We start from the raw sequence: 10,348 nt of genomic DNA, 5'->3' as shown, positions 1-10,348 counted from the left end.
AGTCCGGCTCCCGTAGGTGTCCAAACGAAGCTTACCAGCAGTTGGAGTTGAGGATGGAGCCCGGCTCCCGTAGGAGTCCGGGCGGAGTCTTCCTGCAATTAAAGCCAGGTGCGAAGTTCGGCTCCCGTAGGAGTCCGGACGAAGCTTACCAGGAATTGAAGTTGAGGACGGAGCCCGGCTCCTGTAAGAGTCCGGGCGGAGTCTTCCTGCAATTAAAGTCAAGTGCGAAGTCTGGCTCCCGTAGGAGTCCGGACGAAGCTTACCAGCAGTTGAAGTTGAGGACGGAGCCCGGCTCCCGTAGGAGTCCGGGCGGAGTCTTCCTGCAATTAAAGTCAGGTGCGAAGTCCGGCTCCCGTAGGAGTTCGGACGAAGCTTACCAGCAGTTGAAGTTGAGGACGGAGCCCGGCTCCCGTAGGAGTCCAAGCGGAGTCTTCCTGCAATTAAAGTCAGGTGCGAAGTCCGGCTCCCGTAGGAATCCGGACGAAGCTTACCAGCAGTTGAAGTTGAGGACGGAACCCGGCTCCCGTAGGAGTCCGGGCGGAGTCTTCCTGCAATTAAAGTCAGGTGCGAAGTCCGGCTCCCGTAGGAGTCCGGACGAAGCTTACCAGCGGTTGAAGTTGAGGACGGAGCCCGGCTCCCGTAGGAGTCTGGGCGGAGTCTTCCTGCAATTAAAGTCAGGCACGAAGTCCGGCTCCCGTAGGAGTCCGGACGAAGCTTACCAGCAGTTAAAGTTAAGGACGGAGCCCGGCTCCCGTAGGAGTCCGGGTGGAGTCTTCCTGCAATTAAAGTCAGGTGTGAAGTCCAGCTTCCGTAGGAGTCCGGACGAAGCTTACTAGCAGTTGAAGTTGAGGACGGAGCCCGGCTCCCGTAGGAGTCCGGGCGGAGTCTTCCTGCAATTAAAGTCAGGTGCGAAGTCCGGCTCCCGTAGGAGTCCGGACGAAGCTTACCAGCAGTTGAAGTTGAGGATGGAGTCCGGCTCCCGTAGGAGTCCGGGTGGAGTCTTCTTGTAATTAAAGTCAGGTGCGAAGTCCGGCTCCCGTAGGAGTCCGGACGAAGCTTACCAGCAGTTGAAGTTGAGGACGGAGCCCGGTTCCCGTAGGAGTCCGAGCGGAGTCTTTCTGCAATTAAAGTCAGGTGCGAAGTCCGACTTCCGTAGGAGTCCGGGCAAAGCTTACCAGCAGTTGAAGTTGAGGACGGAGCCCGGCTCCCGTAGGAGTCCGGATGGAGTCTTCCTGCAATTAAAGTCAGGTGCGAAGTCCGGCTCCCGTAGGAGTCCGGACGAAGCTTACCAGCAGTTGAAGTTGAGGACGGAGCCCGACTCCCGTAGGAGTCCGGGCGGAGTCTTCCTGCAATTAAAGTCAGGTGCGAAGTCCGGCTCCCGTAGGAGTCCAGACGAAGCTTACCAGCAGTTGAAGTTGAGGACGGAGCCCGACTCCCGTAGGAGTCTGGGCGGAGTTTACCAGCAGTTGAAGTTGAAGACGGAGCCCGGCTCCCGTAGGAGTCCAGGCGGAGTTTACCAGAAGTTGAAGTTGAGGACGGAGCTCGGCTCTCGTAGGAGTCCAGGCAGAGTTTACCAGCAGTTGAAGTTGAAGACAGAGCCCGGCTCCCGTAGGAGTCCGAGCGGAGTGATGGGAGTTTGCCATCAGTAGTCGAAAGTTGGAGGAGACCTGCAAGGGTCAATCCCGTCAAGAACTTCGGCCGAGGGTATTTTATACCCAACACCAGTCCCCCTACTTCCGAGTTTGAATTTCGAATGAAGGAAGTACAGAGAGGTTTGCACAGCCGAAGTTGTCCCCTTGAATCCTGTGCACGACTGCCCTCAGATATTTCGACATTAAATGCACGCGTGCTGGAGTCTTTTCAAATCGGGACGATACAAAGGGAACCTTCAAAATTTTTGCTGGTACGCTGGCCCAGGTACGGCACAGGCAGGTGGATGAATATAAAAGGAGACTCAGGGTTGCGGCCGACGAAGTCGCCCGTCTTCAGAGGCAGCTGGCTGACCGGGCTCAGTTTGCTTCTTCTCGGGACTCTAATGAACTCCAATCCCTAAGAGGAGCCGTCGAAGGGCTTTCTGTCACCCTCAGGGAAAGGACGGCTGAGCTGCAGCAATTGAAGATCCAGCTGGCATACGAGCAGCAGGCCGTCACGGACGCGGAGGCGAAATCTAAGGTCCTGAGAAAGAGGCATCGAGAGGCGGAGAATGAAAGCCAGCGACTTCGTCGGGCGCTCCAGGATGCGCTGCTGAAAAAGAGAGAGCTAGAAGAAGAAGTTGAAAATCTGAGGCAGTCCTGGATAAGGGGTGGAGCAGATAATTTTAGGTCAGAAGGAGCAGAGCTTTCCTAGGGCTCTTTTTGGCCTTCTGTCTTTTCATGTATACATTTTCCCTTTTGTTGTTTTGTCTCGCTTTTGTCATTTTGCTTTTCTTTCTTTGGCCTTCTGGGCTTCGTGGTGTATATTTCGTAAATAGAATGAAAGGAGATTTTGTGTTACCTCTTCGCATATTGTATTAAATTGTCGTCCGCCGAATTTCTCTTATCGTTCGACTTGTCCGACGTTGACGTCGTTTGGAGGTGTCCAGTCGTCGATACGCTGATTTGCTTTCCTCGTCATTCATGGTCGTAGGCTCGAGCTTGATGGTCCGAACTCTGCATTACCTCGGAGGCATCGCTGTTTTCCTGACCTGTGTCGAGAGTCTTCTGAGAGGCCGGGGGTGTTTGGTAGGAACTTTCCGTCTTTGTTGAGACGAGATTCCCTAGGTCTTTGGTGTGGTTTGTCCTTCATCTGTTTCCGACGTAGTTCGTCGCTTTTCTTTTTTAATTTTCCTCCTCTTTTTGGAGTGAGGGCCCTCCCCTTGCTTTTTGTGGGGTTGCATAGAAGTGTGAAGGTGCCGTTGAGGGGCCTTTCCCCTTCATCCGATCTTGTTGGCCGGTCGGGTTTCGTCACCGTCAGGACGAGGTTCTCCTTCCGTTCCTGACGTAGTCGATCTCAGCTCAGGTTAGGACGAGGTTCTCCTCCTGTTCCCAACGGGGCCGCGGGGGCATATAAGGGCCATCGCAAGGGTCTCTCTCCCCATCCGATCTAAAAGAACCGGGCCTTCGACTTTGCTCATGTTAGGACGAGGTTCTCCTCCTGTTCCTGATATGGCTGTGGGGGTGCATTAGGGCATTGTAAGGCCTCTCCCCCCATCCAGTCTAAAAGAACCGGGCCTTTGACTTTGCTCATGTCAGGATGAGGTTCTCCTCCTGTTCCTGACATGGCTGTGGGGGTGCATTCGGGCGTTGTAAGGCCTCTCCCCCCATCCAGTCTAAAAGAACCGGACCTTTGACTTTGCTCATGCCAGGACGAGGTTCTCCTCCTGTTCCTGACATGGTTGTGGGGGCGCATTCGGGCGTTGTAAGGCTTCTCCCCCCATCCGGTCTAAAAGAACCGGGCCTTCATTTTATTTATGTTAGAATGAGGTTCTCCTCCTGTTCCTAACATAACCTTGTTTTAACTGTTTGAAGGGGTTATCCCCAGTCGTAACGAATCCATGCCAAATGGGAAGAACATGCAAAGTCGAAAGGAATTTAGATTCAGGGCAAAGTCGTAAGCGATACATTTACAGGTTTCCCAGTTCCATGGTCGTGGAAGGTCTGCTCCTCCTTGAGGTCCTCCGGTGATGGAGTCGATGGTCCCGATTGGAGGCCGATCCCCAAGCTGCTCCTCCCTCCTTGGCGGTTCAGGTTGCGGCAGGGTCCTTGGCCGATCTTCTCTACCCTCAAGCCGACGTCGGATGAACCTGTCGAGTCGACCTCGCCGGATGAGCTCCTCGATCTCGTCTCGGAGCTGAATGTATTCCTCCGTGTCGTGGCCGTGGTCGTGGTGGTAGAGACAGAACTTGTTGGGGTTGCGCTTCCCGGGGTGTGTGCGCATCCTCTCTGGCCTAGGGAGCTGCTCCCTGACCTCCATCAGTACCTGGGTCTTCGAGGCATTGAGGGGGGCGTAGTTGCGGAATCTTCCCGGTGGAGAACCCCGCCGAACCCCACGATCCGGACTTCTCTGCCTACGTACCCGGGGAGGAGTATGGGCACGCTTGTGCCCAAGAGGGGATCGAGAATGCGGCCGAGCTTCTCTCGACCTTTTTTCGACTGCGGGCTTACTCGAGTCTCCTGCCTGCCGCTCTCTCGCGGTCTCCTCATCCTTCATTTTGAAGGTTTTTTTTGCTCGTGCGTACCCTTCAGCCTGAGCCAACAAATCAGCAAAATCTCTGGGGTACTTCTTCTCCAGGGAGAACAAAAGGTCATTCTTCTGAAGGCCGCCCTTCAGAGCGGCCATTACGACTGATTGGTCCAAATTCCGGACCTCCAGCACTGCGACATTGAAGCGGTTGATGTAGGCCTGAATGGACTCCCCCTCCCTCTGCCTGATATTAATGAGGAACTCCGAGCCCTTCCGGGGGCGTCGGCTGCTGATAAAATGAGCCACAAATTGGTGGCTCATCTGATCGAAGGAAAAGATGGTACCCGACTTCAGCACCGAGTACCAATTTCTCGCCGCTCCCTTCAAGGTGGAGGGGAAGGCTCGGCACAGGATGCCGTCAGGTGTGCCATGAAGCAACATCATCGTCCGGAAGGCTTCCAGATGATCAACTGGGTCTGAAGTCTCGTCGTAGCTTTCGAACTGGGGAGTTTGAAGTTTGGCAGGATCGGTTCCTGCATGATCATTTGAGAAAAGGGAGGGTCAGTGCAAATATCCTCACCGTAAGCGGGGGGAGCGTGGCGGAGTTCTTCGATCCGCCGGTTCATCTCCTGGAGTCTCCGATCCAGGAAATCCTCTCGACTCCGGGTCTCGAGGGTCCTCTGGCAGAATGGGGGCAGGGATCTTCCATGGGTGGAGTCATGATCTGATTGAGGGCTCTCCACCCTCGGGTTCATCTTCCCGGGAAAGACGGGGCGGCTGGCCCAAATGGCCCGCCCCACTATCGGATTCTGGCGTTCCGGTGACACCCTTTTCAGGCGCACTGATGCCTGCGGCTGCTGCTGCTGATGTATGGCCTGTACAGCTTCAGTGAGGCCTCTGACCTACTGCGCCAGCAGATCAAATTGCTCTACACCGACCGCCGTCGCCGGAGGAGGAGGAGGTTGGGAAACTGGAGGTGAGGCCGGAGCCTGAGATCTGGCCACGAAGGCCGTGGATCGTCGTGTGGATGCCTTGCGGGGAGGCATCGGGCGAAGACCAAGTGGGGGACTATCGGAGGGGAGGGGAGCATGGCAAAGACACCCGGAGGCAATCCCGTTGAGCTCTCCTTTAAGAACAAGGGCACCGCGAAGGTTCAAGGCCCCTTCCTCTAGCGCCAATCCTGTTAGTGCAAAAATCCACCTGCGCCGGAGAAGCTGGAGTCGAGGGAGTCGCGGTCGCCACCGGGACCTGCAAGAGAAGTCTAAACCGGAGGTGGGGTTGCTCCGGCAAGACCCTCCGACGCTCAAGTCAGTTCTCTGCCTCAACAAGAATGGAGTACTCGAACAGAAATTTTAGCAGAGTTTTGGGATAGAAAATAGAGCTTATAGAATAACGTATCTGGGGTTCTCCCTTTTATAGGCGGAGGGGGCAACAAACTGATAGCGATGCCTGTAACCGTTTGGTAGTGGGCCGCCCAGAGTCAGGAGGAGTTTGTTGCGGAGAGTAGTGGGGTGGACCCGTGGCTATCACCGGGGCGTGCCGTGTGGAGTCTGCCATGAGGAGCGGAGCGGCGTCCGTTGTCGCGACTTGCCAGAGAATGGAAGAATCGTGCGGTATCCGTCGCAGGGAGTGGAGCAGGATCGTGGCCATTATTACGGCCTGCCAGGGAGTGATGGAGCCGCGTGGAATCCATCGCAGGAGGTGGAGCAGAATCGTGGAGTGATGGAGGTGCGTGGAATCTACCACAGAGAGTGGAGCAGAATCGCAGCTGTTACTGCGCCGCGCCAGGGGGTGAAGGTTCGCCGGCGAAAGTCCGGCTGGAGCATCTGGCGGAGAGAGGTAGTTAGCAATCTGTCTGAGAGGAGCTCGAAATCCGGCTTTCGCAGGAGTTCGGACGGAGTCTTCCTTCAGTCACAGCCAGGGGTGGAGTCTAGCTCCCGCAGGAGCTCGAACAAGATCCACCTGTAATCAAGATCAGGGATGAAGTTCGGCTCCCAACAGTCGAAGTTGAGGACGGAGCCTAGCTCTCGTAGGAGTCCGGGCAGAGTCTTCCTGCAATTAAAGTCAGGTGTGAAGTCCGGCTCCCGTAGGAGTCCGGACGAAGCTTACCAGCAGTTGGAGTTGAGGACGGAGCCCGGCTCCCGTAGGAGTCCGGGCAGAATCTTCCTGCAATTAAAGCCAGGTGCGAAGTTCGGCTCCTGTAGGAGTCCGGACGAAGCTTACCAGCAGTTGAAGTTGAGGACGGAGCCCAGCTCCCGTAGGAGTCCGGACGGAGTCTTCCTGCAATTAAAGTCAGGTGTGAAGTCCGGCTCCTGTAGGAGTCCGGACGAAGCTTACCAATAGTTGAAGTTGAGGATGGAGCCCGGCTCCCGTAGGAGTTCGGACGGAGTCTTCCTGCAATTAAAGTCAGGTGCGAAGTCCGGCTCCCGTAGGAGTCCGGACGAAGCTTACCAGCAGTTGAAGTTGAGGACGGAGCCCGGCTCCCGTAGGAGTCCGGGTGGAGTCTTCCTGCAATTAAAGTCAGATGCGAAGTCCAGCTCCCGTAGGAGTCCGGACGAAGCTTACCAGCAGTTGAAGTTGAGGACGGAGTCCGACTCCCGTAGGAGTCCTGGCGGAGTCTTCCTGCAATTAAAGTCAGGTGCGAAGTCCGACTCCCGTAGGTGTCCGGACGAAGCTTACCAGCGGTTGAAGTTGAGGATGGAGCCTGGTTCTCGTTGGAGTCCGGGCAGAGTCTTCCTGCAATTAAAGTCAGGTGCGAAGTCCGGCTCCCGTAGGAGTCCGGGCGAAGCTTACTAGCAGTTGAAGTTGAGGATGGAGCCCGGCTCCCGTAGGAGTCCGGATGGAGTCTTCCTGCAATTAAAGTCAGGTGCGAAGTCCGGCTTCCGTAGGAGTCTGGACGAAGCTTACCAGCAGTTGAAGTTGAGGACGGAGCCCGGCTCCCATAGGAGTCCTGGCGGAGTCTTCCTGCAATTAAAGTCAGGTGTGAAGTCTGGCTCCCGTAGGAGTCCGAATGAAGCTTACCAGCAGTTGAAGTTGAGGAAGGAGCCCGGCTCCCGTAGGAGTCCGGGCGGAGTCTTCCTGCAATTAAAGTCAGGTGTGAAGTCCGGCTCCCGTAGGAGTCCGGATGAAGCTTACCAGCGGTTGAAGTTGAGGACGGAGCCCGGCTCCCGTAGGAGTCCGGGCGGAGTCTTCCTGCAATTAAAGTCAGGTGCGAAGTCTGGCTCCCGTAGGAGTCCGGGCGAAGCTTACCAGCTGTTGAAGTTGAGGACGGAGCCCGGCTCCCGTAGGAGTCTGGGCGGAGTCTTCCTGTAATTAATGTCAGGTGCAAAGTCCGGCTCCCGTAGAAGTCCAGACGAAGCTTACCAGCAGTTGAAGTTGAGGACGGAGCCCGGCTCCCGTAGGAGTCCGGGCGGAGTCTTCCTGCAATTAATGTCAGGTGCGAAGTCCGGCTCCCGTAGGAGTCCGGACGATGCTTACCAGCAGTTGAAGTTGAGGACGGAGCCTGGCTCCTGTAGGAGTCCGGGCGGAGTCTTCCTGCAATTAAAGTAAGGTGCGAAGTCCGACTCCCGTAGGAGTCCATACGAAGCTTACCAGCAGTTGAAGTTGAGGACGGAGCCCGGCTCCCGTAGGAGTCTGGACGGAGTCTTCCTGCAATTAAAGTCAGGTGCGAAGTCCGGCTCCCGTAGGAGTCCGGACGAAGCTTACCAGCAGTTGAAGTTGAGAACGAAGCCCGGCTCCCGTAGGAGTCCGGGCGGAGTTTACCAGCAGTTGAAGTTGAGGACGGGGCCCGGCTCCCGTAGGAGTCCGGATGGAGTTTACCAGCAGTTGAAGTTGAAGACGGGGTCCGGCTCCCGTATGAGTCTGGGCGGAGCGATGGGAGTTCGCCATCAGTAGTCGAAAGTCGGAGGAGACCTGCAAGGGTCAATCCCATGAAGAACTTCGGCCGAGGGTATTTTATACCCAATAATAAGAAACAAGGCCCCAAATTGAAAAAAAAAGAAAATCAAATTTTGTACGGACAAAAAAGTCTTGTTAGCACATTTTTATTTAAAAATACCTCAAATAAATTGAAGGAAATCAGAAAAGCAGTGAAGCAACCTTACATTCTTATAGTTATATATAACATATATGGATTTGTGTTAAGACATGAACGAAAAAGAAAAAGATTACCAAGTAGCCATATTCTTATATATAACATATATGGTACAGTAAGTCTTCATGATCTAGAGATTAGATGAAGTCAAACAAATTATGAAGGCTCCGTACAGCTGAATAGACAGAAGCTCTATGATGTGCCTAACGAGACTTCTTTGCATGTTTTGTGACCCTCGATGACTCTCTCCTCAAATGGATCGATGTTCAATTAAAAAAAAAGAAATACTCGTTGGTAAGAAAAAGGAACCTCGCGGAGGAAGAGGCCAGGAGACTGGATTTTAAAAGTGAAGACGAACGGCATGAATAGGAAGGCCAAAAGTTTTTATTTTAAGATGACGTTTGGTACATTACATATATAATATTATTATAGTAATATAATTGCAGAAAAAATATGATTATCTGATAAAATTAAAAAAAATTTATATTATAATATTTAATATATAATTTAGATTACATGAAATATAAGTTAATTTTTTCAAAATATCATCATCCTTGCTTATTAATTATTGTCTATTTTCTAGAGAGATAACTTAATTTTAAGACCAACTATTTTTCGTGACATCATCCATTATATTTTCTTTTCTATTTTCACCAACTGGGACTATCCATAATTTATTTTGATATATTTTGATTTATTTTAATGGAGGTATTTTGGTCTTGAAGTTATCTTGTTGTAAGATTACAGGATTATCAGATTACATATAATCACATAGCCACCTCCCCCTAAGCAATCATATTATCTCTTTTTAAGGTAATGCTGCATTACATATAATGCAGCATTACTATGAAGGTAATAAAACAAACAGTGTAATCTGATTATCTATTACAAAATTATATGTAATCCTATCAGGATTATATGCTACCAAATGCCCCCTAAGTATAAAGCGATGTCGTTTCCTTCAAAGGCTATAAAAATAAACGGGCCTCGGGGCCGTCGAGTAGTTCACGAACTGCTCAACCTGGCTCGTTTATTAAACGAGCCTAAAAATTTATTTGGATTTGTTTATTTAATGTTTAAAAAATAAATCAGACTTAATTAAATGAGCCAACCTTGGACCTGTTCGTGAATAGGCCCGTTTATGTTATAGCCGTACTCTTGTTGATCCCTTCACCATCGAGAAAATACATGTAGTCCGTTTAATATTTAGATTAAGTTGAGTCAGATAATCCATTTAACCTATTTAACCTATTTCTGACCCATTTAACCCGATCTGTTTCATCTGTTTCACCTATTTAAGACTCGTTTAATCTATTTAACTTGTTTCTGACCCATTTAACTTGATCCGTTTAACTTGTTTAATCTGTTTAATCTAATTTGACCTATTTAATAAACGGGTTAAACGAATCGGATCGAGTTATCTGTTGAATAAATAATCGGGTTCAGATTTGAATTTTTGACCCATTTAATAAACATGTCGGATTTGGATTGATCATTTTCTGACCCAATCCGCTTATGACCCGACCTGTTTATGACCGACCCGATCCATTTGCTACCCCTAGATGTAGCGCCGTAAGTAGTAGTAGAGCCTCCAGTCTAAATGACTTCTTATTTTTCTTTCAAAGGTATTGGTGTCTGTTCAAGGATGATCTCCTTCCACTTCTTAAAGACTTCCACAAAAGTATTCTTGTTGTCTCTAGATTCAACTTTGTGTATATCATACTTATTCCCAATAAGGAGGGGCTGCTTTCTATTCATGACTTCAAAGTAACTAGTTTGCTGAATAACATCACAAAATCATTTCCAAAATCCTTATAAGCTAGCTAGAGAAAATTTTTCCTCAACTAGTAGATGATTCTCAGTCTGTTTTCATTAAAGGAAGACATATCATTGAAAATTTTTTGTGTGCCCATGAAATAATTGCATATTACAAAAGGGCAAAGTGTCGGGTATCTTGTGCAAGCTTAATTTTGAAAAGGCATTTGATAAAGTGAATTGGAGTTTTCTTCTTGATATGCTTAGCAGTAGAGGTCTTCCTATTAAATAGATTTCTTAGGTGGAGCGGCTTCTAACCACTGCTTCCACTACTATGCT

Source organism: Elaeis guineensis, chromosome 6 (genome assembly GCF_000442705.2).
Source record: "Elaeis guineensis isolate ETL-2024a chromosome 6, EG11, whole genome shotgun sequence".
In the NCBI taxonomy this organism is placed as follows: Eukaryota; Viridiplantae; Streptophyta; class Magnoliopsida; order Arecales; family Arecaceae; genus Elaeis; species Elaeis guineensis.
This window is presented reverse-complemented; position numbering follows the sequence as displayed.